A 9,099-nucleotide genomic window follows, 5' to 3' on the forward strand; every position below is an offset into this window, starting at 1 on the left:
GACAATTGTCACTTTCCTGTAGTACATCTTCACTGAAATTTTAATTTAACATGTTAACAGTATCTATTTTTATCCATTTGCCTTAAAAAAATTCAAAAAAGTTTAAAAATAACGATTATAACAATTGCCACTTTCCTGTAGTGTTGTTAATCGGCTTAGCCGAGTCGGCTCGAACGCAGCTCACCCAAATTTTGGGTCGTTTTTTTCGACTCTAACTCAAAGTTTTGGTCGTTTTTTACGACTTCGACCCGAGTTCAAGCCGAAAAAAACGACTTCGACCCAAAATATGGGTCGTTTTTTTCGACTCCGACCCAAGTCCAAGCCGAAAAAAACGACCTCGACCCAAAATATGGGTCGTTTTTTACGACTCCGACTCAAAATTTGGGTTGTATTTTTCGACTCAAACTTGAAATTTGGGTCGTATTTTTCGACTCAAACTTGAAGTTTGGGTCGTATTTTTCGATTCAAACTTGAAGTTTGGGTCGTATTTTTTGACTCATACTTGAAGTTTTGATCGTATTTTTTGACTCAAACTTGAAGTTTAGATCGTATTTTTCGACTCCAACTCAAAGTTTGGGTCGTTTTTCTGACTCAGTCTCAAACATCGGGTCGTTTTATTCAATCCGACCCAAAATATGGATCTTTTTTTTTAAAGATGACTTAAAGTTAGGGTTGCTTTTTTTCACCCTTAACTCAATATCTAGATCATTTTTTTTGACCAAAAGTCAAATAACATTTAGTATATATTAATATTATAGGCGGGAAAGTTACTTAAAGCTTCTTTAAATTATAATGCTCTGGATTAACTATTCATCATAGTTATTTTTTAAAATTTTTAAGTGAAGATGCACCATAGAAAAGAGCCATTTGTTATGATGGTTATTTTTGAACTTTTTTAAATGAAATAGATGAAAATATATATTGTAGACATGTTAAATCAAAATTTCAGTGAAGATGTACCATAGATAAGTGACAATTGTCATAATCGCCATTTTTGAACTTTTTTGAGTTTTTTTAAAGCAAATTGCTAAAAATATATATTCTAAACATGTTGAATTAAAAATTCAGTGAGGATGTATCATAGATAGGTGACAATTGTCATAATCGTTATTTTTAAACTTTTTTCAAATTTTTAAAGCAAATAGCTAAAAATATATATTCTAAACATGTTAAATTTAAAATTTGTGAGGATGTATCATAGATAGGTGACAATTGTCATAATCGCTATTTTTGAACTTTTTCAAATTTTTTTAAAGGAAATAGCTAAAAATATATATTCTAAACATGTTAAATTAAAAATTCAGTTAGGATGTATCATAGATAGGTGACAATTGTCATAATCGTTATTTTTGAACTTTTTTCAATTTTTTTAAAGGAAATAGCTAAAAATATATATTCTAAACATGTTAAATTAAAAATTCAGTGAGGATGTATCATATATAGGTGACAATTGTCATAATAGCTATTTTTGAACTTTTTCAAATTTTTTTAAAGGAAATATCTAAAAATATATATTCTAAACATGTTAAATTAAAAATTCAGTGAGGATGTATCATATATAGGTGACAATTGTCATAATCGCTATTTTTGAACTTTTTCAAATTTTTTTAAAGGAAATATCTAAAAATATATATTCTAAACATGTTAAATTAAAAATTCAGTGAAGATATATCATAGATAGGTGACAATTGTCATAATCGCTATTTTTGAACTTTTTCAAATTTTTTTAAAGGAAATATCTGAAAATATATATACTAAACATGTTAAATTAAAAATTCAGTGATGATGTATCATAGATAGGTGACAATTGTCATAATCGCTATTTTTGAACTTTTTCAAATTTCTTTAAAGGAAATAGCTAAAATTATATATTCTAAACATGAAATTAAAAATTCAGTGAGGATGTATCATAGATAGGTGACAATTGTCATAATCGTTATTTTTGAACTTTTTTCAATTTTTTTAAAGGAAATAGCTAAAAATATATATTCTAAACATGTTAAATTAAAAATTCAGAGAGGATGTATCATATATAGGTGACAATTGTCATAATCGCTATTTTTGAACTTTTTCAAATTTTTTTAAAGGAAATAGCTAAAAATATATATTCTAAACATGTTAAATTAAAAATTTAAGAGGATGTATCATAGATAGGTGACAATTTTCATAATCGCTATTTTTAACATTTTTTAAAGAAAATAGCTAAAAATATATATTCCAAACATGTTAAATTAAAAATTCAGTGAGGATGTATCATAGATAGGTGACAATTGTCATTATCGTTATTTTTAAACTTTTTCCAATTTTTTAAAGCAAATAACTAAAGATATATATCCTAAACATGTTAAATTAAAATATCAGTGAGGATGTATCATAGATAAGGGACAAAAAATGTTATTATATATACGAGTAGCAACGTACATAATAATTTTTAAGTGATAAAAAGAGATGCTAATATATTTCTTGTAATTTTAATTTATAAAAAAATTCTTAAATATGTTATTGTCATAGACTGGGTCAGAAAATCAACTATCACATAAACTCATCTATGTTTTATTCATATTATATTTTTAAGTTTAAGGATATTAAAATATTTGCTCTTTGAAGTTTCTAGTTAGGATAAAATTTACTTGGCACATCTTACAATGATATTTATACCTTGTTTTTTTTTTCGAGAATAAATTTTATGCGATATCTCATGAAGGAAATTACATACCATTGTACAGAGAAATAACTTTGTATATATTATCTACACCAATATCTTTTATATCAATCTCTATCGATGACATTTTAAATTATATTGGAAACTAGATTGTGTAGATTTCTAAATATTAATTTAAAGGATTAAGATTTTAGAATTAATTATAAATATATCTTAATAATTTTTATATTGCATTTATTATTTAAAATCTCTTGTTTTAAGCCTATTTAGCAAGAAAAATATTGACTAATCCTGAAATTACGATAATAGATATCTATACCTTTATATAATCTATGAGAAAAATTGCTCTCATAATATTCTTCTTAATAAAATAGTGAATAATTAACGCCTGAAAAAAAGTATAGCGCTTTATAACATGGTTCAAAGTTAATCCCAGTATCAATTTTAATGTGTAATTTTTCTCAAGTGTTCAAAATTCTAAATCTTAATATCAAAAACTATTTTAGTTATCAATTTAAAGTCAAATAATATTAAAACACTAATATTCTCCAGTATTCATAAAAAACAACAGCCTGAAACAAGAATACTAAGCTCAAAACATCTTAAATATTTGATACATTTATAGTTTAAATATTTTTATTTAAATTATATATATTTATTAATGTACAAAAAATTTAATTTAACAATATATATAGATATAAAAATTATGTATAAAATTTATTATTCATGATATTGATATCCCATGAATTTAAACATAAACACTGTTTAAGTGTTTCGGAGGCCATGCGATTTCTTTTCTTTGTTACGGTGTCCACCCCTCTTGAGAAGACACGCTCGCTCTCAACGGATGTACTTTGCTGCGACAAAAAATCTTTAGCCATCATGAAAAGGTACGGAAAACGCTCAGAATTACAGCTCCACCAATCCAACACTGTAGTCGTTGCTGAGACTACTGGATCAGCTAGGTATTCAGCGATCTCGTTCACCATTGGAACTAACGAGGCTTTCCTAAAAATATAAAATAAATTATTAAAATTAAATATATCAACTTTGAGAAAATTTAAAATAGTTATAGAATATTAAATATATACCTTCTCAGGCTATTTAAGATAGTTATTGACATCATTTCACAATTATCGTCTTTTTCTGATATTTCTGGCGATATATTACACCGGTATTTACCATATAAAGCAATCAATTTTTCATAATAACATTCTTTGTTCATCCATAAAGGTATGAATGTTTTCTTGATACGTGGATCAAGAAAACTACACACATATATTTCGAAATTGTCCATAATATTGATATATTTTTGGCATTTAGCCAACATAGATCTAGACGATTCTACTATAACATTATTATTACTGGTTTCAATACTTGTTACCAGTAATATTTGAATCGTATCTAAATATAGTGCATACATCCCTATTGTAGATGTATTCGTGCTTATCTCGCACGTTATTTTATAAAAAGGATATAAAAAATCCTCTATATCTTTTAACATTCTACTCTCATCTGTATTAATGTAAAAATTTTCATTGATACATCTTTTCCCCATTTTAACAATAGTTATCATAAATTAAACATAAAAAAATTAAATATTAATATTAATACCTTATTAATTTTACTAAGCATGAGATACTTTGAATTCCACCTAGTTGACACATCTAATGGAATTTTGCAATTACAAATATCAACAAAATCCTGCATCAAGGAAGGACTTTTATGAATTTTTTTCACCAAAATCTCAACTTTTTCTAAATCTGTTGAGATTGTTGGCAGTCCTTCTTGTACAATCAAATTAATAATGTGGGCAAGACATCTAATTGTGTTAAAATTTTGGTTATATGTCTCACGAATTAAAGGAATTATGAGCTTTCCCGCCGAAAGCATGTTCGATCCATTATCATGGGTAATGGATGATATTTTATCTATTATTTTGTACTCTGTCATTATTGATAATAATAATTCTTTAATATCTTCACCCGTGTGAGGGTGGGTAAATTCCGTAATTGATAATAAGGCATTAGTTATATTCAATTTATCATTTATATAATGGACCGTTATGGCGATAACTTATTAAATTATTGCTGGTCCATATGTCTGTTGTTATTGCCATCTTATTTTTATAATTATGGAAGGAATTCATAATATTTGTTTTAGCCTCGTTATATATATTGTTTAAATATTTCATAGCAGTTTGCCTGCCCCAAACTTTGGAGGTTTTGTTTAAATATGTAAAGATGTCTTTAAAATTTTTACTATCATACGTTCTAAATGAAATATTTTCATTGATGATATATTTGAGTATTAATTTATTTAAATGAAAATTATCGTCTGTTGTAAGTTTTCTTGCCCCTATAATAATCAGGCAAAGGTGGCGAATCATTGATTACTTCAGGATGTTTGGTTAGAAGATGTTTGCGCAAATTGGCCAAAATAAATTATATATATTATTAATAAATTATATATATTATATATGTCGTATTGGGATATGGTATCATGTGAGATTCGGAATCCCAACGTTGGGATTCAAGATCTTGAATCCCCACGTTTTATTCGGGATCTTTTTGTTTAAATATTTTTATAAAAATATTTAAAAAATATTCCGAATCCCCATGAATAAAAAATAAAATAATATAATTACTTTTTCTTCTCTTTTTTACGGCTGGCACCACATAATTAAAAGGCCAAAATAAGGGATTTAAAAAGGGAATTTAAAAAAAAGTAAATAGTATAAAATTAAGGCATATAATGAATGAAAAGGGATGAGGTTAAGACATTTTTGTTTTAGAAAATATTAAAAAATATATTTATAAAAAATCCGAATTATTGCAACAATTATTCAATGCAATATGGCATTTCATTGAACATTTAAGCAGGGATCCAAACATTTATAACGGTTCAGTATATAAAAAATTATAATGGTTTATTTTTCTGGATGTAATATTGAGTTAGCCGTTCTAAAAAATCAAATATGAATAAGGAAAAATACTATGTATCTTTAGGTTGAGACAAATAAGGTCAGACTCATTTAGAGATTGTTAAAACTTAATTATTTATAACAACGAACAAATTTTAAGTTGAGATTATTTTTTTTTTTAAAAAAGCTAAGGACCAATATATATTTTTATTTAGTTTTTATATTTTTTTTTTACATATTTTTATATAGTTTTAATATTTTAGTGTTTTATCATATTTTTTTAAATTATAACAATATCAATATTATCAAAATAAAATTTTAAAAAATAAAACAAATAACAATGGCAATATTTTGAAGTTTTGGAAGCAGGAAAATTTATTTCCTTTTTTGAGAAAATTAGAGAGTAAAATTTTGTCAGCCCAGGCAAATTCGGCTTCTAGTGAAAGGTTATTTTTCTGTAGCCAATCGCCTATTAGAGGAAAGGCGTACACAATTGAAATAAATAAAATAGACATTCTTCTTTTTCTAAGTAAAAATTTGGATTTATAATATGTATTTATTTTTTGTTATTATGGATTATGGAATTAAAGAAATAAATAGAATAAATTCAATAAAGTGTAAAAAATTATAGCATTAAAGTTTTGAAAAATTTAAAAACACCGTGAATTTTCGGGCGTGAAACAAAATATTGCCTTCGAGTATTTAATGATTTAAAGCATAAAAGTAATACAATATTATCTCTAAAAAATAAAATTTTCTGGTGAAAATATAATTTAATTGTTTTTTTTAAAAAAAGATTCCGAATCCCCTTAAATATTTTTTAAAAAAAAATTTATTTTTGTTATAAATATCTGAACCAGGCGGTTCCAGCAACACAAATTTCTGTAGAAAGGGCTTTTTGTGTTATCGTCACTACGAACAAAAAGGAATCTATTTATACTTGAAAATATATAGCTTATATGTTCAAATAAATATTTAAAAATGAGTTATTTTGAATCTTATATATTTTTTTTATATATAATTCATAAATGCTTATAATAAAAATAAATTAAAAGATGGTGTTGCTTCAATAAAAAAAAATTTCTAACCGTAATGAACCTTTATAATTAGCTGAACCGAACGGAACCTTTATATAAATTCCTTCTCAAGCACCGTAACCCAAAACGTAACCATTATAATTTTTTATATACTGAACCGTAACCAAACTGAACCGTTATAAATAACGGTTCGGGTCCCTGCTTAAATGTTGCAATAATTCGGATTTTTTGTAAATATATTTTTTAAAACAAAAAAGTCTTAACCTCATCCCTTTTCATTCATTATATTTCTTAATTTTATACTATTTACTTTTTTTAAAAATTCTCTTATTAAATCCCTTATTTTGGTTTTTTAATTATATGGTGCCAGCCGCAAAAAAGAGAAGAAAAAGTAATTATATTTTATTTTTATTCATGGGGAAAAATATTTAAAAAAAAGATCCCGAATAAAAACGTGGGGATTCCGAATCCCACATGATTCCCCAATACGACATATATATTATTAAATAAATCAAAAGAAACTATATTCTAAACCCTGCCTCCTTTCGATTATTCAAACATTTGAATGTTGATGCATAATGCACTAACTAATAAAAATTTTAATACTGATATATTACCTATCATTAATGTTAAGCCCGATTTGATCGATTTTTAAAAAGACCTGAATAATATTATGTAATCATGGAGATTTTGCTCATAGATGACAGATAGGTTTTTATTTTACCAATCTCGAGGCTTACTTATTATTTTGCTAAAATCCTAATTTGGCCATTTTTAAGAAATCGAAAGGGGTCGGCCGAAAAGTGATTGATTTGACAATGACCCTACAAAGAAGTATTAAATAATACTAAGAATTAATACCTATTTTGTTGTTAATAAGCTAAGTTACAATCAGAAATTAATAAATAAAATATATCAGGGGGTTAGATCGTATTTTAATTTTTTTATATATACCGCCGGGCTGGGCCTAAAATTATTTATAAAAAAATATCCGAACCGGGCCGGTCATATATATCAAATTAAATATTTAAAATCGCTTTTATTAGCTAAAAAATCTATTATAAATATAATATATTTTAAAAAAATCCGGGCCGGGCTAGCCGTATATTGTAAATTAAATATTTGTAATACCTATTATTAGCTATAAAAATCTATTATAAATAGAACTGTATTTATATTGATATAAAATTTATAAAATATAATTTAAAAATATCCTAAATAAAAAAATATATGTATATTATTTTAAAAATAAAATAAATTAACCAATCACAAAAGAACAATAATATATCAAAAAAAAATAACATAAAAAACATTTAAAAAAATAACAAAAAAATTTAATATAAAAGTCCGAGTCAAAAAAACGACCCAAACTCTGGGTCGGGGTCGCGACGTTTGAACAACATAATAATGAGCCCCTCCAAAAAAATAGTAACCTAACTTAATATTCTAAATAATTAATATTAAGTATAAATTATTACCTTTTTTGAAAAATATAGCCAGGTTTATATATTGAATATATTTTCTATATTTTAATTAGGTTTAAAATAATAAAAAATTAGAGTAAAAAATAAAAAGATAGGTAAATTTAGCACTTAAATAAGATAAAATAGGCCATTATGAAGTAATAATTAAATCTTTATAAGCAAATATCGCAAAATTGACAGAGCTGTACCGTCATAAAAATTAAAATTTTTTTAATTTATTTTTTTATATATTGAAAATAAATAAGTTATTATCCACTTTTAGCTTAAAAATATTTAAAAACTGGAGGAAAGCAAAACAATTCTAGACCAACATTAAAATCCTAAAAACCCCGAAATATTTTATGTTTTTTTAAATATTAAAAAACATTACTGCCATAAGGAATAATTTCTTTTTAAATTTGAAAATTTAATTTAATGTAACTATATAAAAACAAAAATTTATTAAACTTGTAGCGGTAGTGGAACGATATATTTTTTCGCAATGATTGCATTTTTTGTGATATTTGGACTATAATTATAATTTGATTTAATATTGAAACTACTATTAATCGCAGAAGAATTTAAATCCTGTTCTATTAGTGAATCCGAAAAAGGCTCCATCTAAAATTATAAATATATTAAAATAAAGGTTATAATTGCATAAAATCGAAATAATATCATAAAGGTTTATGGTTATTGATTTACTTGATTTTCTCTAGTTGACCTTGCTGGTGTAGAATTAGAACTTTGAGACATCACACTAAGAAAAGTTTTATATAAAAATAATATTTAAGAAATGATTTAAATTGGACAACTTTTATTAATAAAATTTATGTTAATAATATTAAATTATAATTTAAAAAAAAAATAATGAATAAATAAAAAAATTTAGATTTATACCCCTAAAAATAATTAAAAAAAATTTGGAAAGTTAAAAAAAATGATTATTAATCATATCCCTATCCCTAACAATGAAGAAAAGAAAAAATCTCAACAAATTTGAAATAAAATATC

This window comes from Gordionus sp. m RMFG-2023, chromosome 1 (genome assembly GCF_954871325.1).
Source record: "Gordionus sp. m RMFG-2023 chromosome 1, tfGorSpeb1-WG-v2, whole genome shotgun sequence".
NCBI classification, from domain to species: Eukaryota; Metazoa; Nematomorpha; class Gordioida; order Chordodea; family Parachordodidae; genus Gordionus; species Gordionus sp. m RMFG-2023.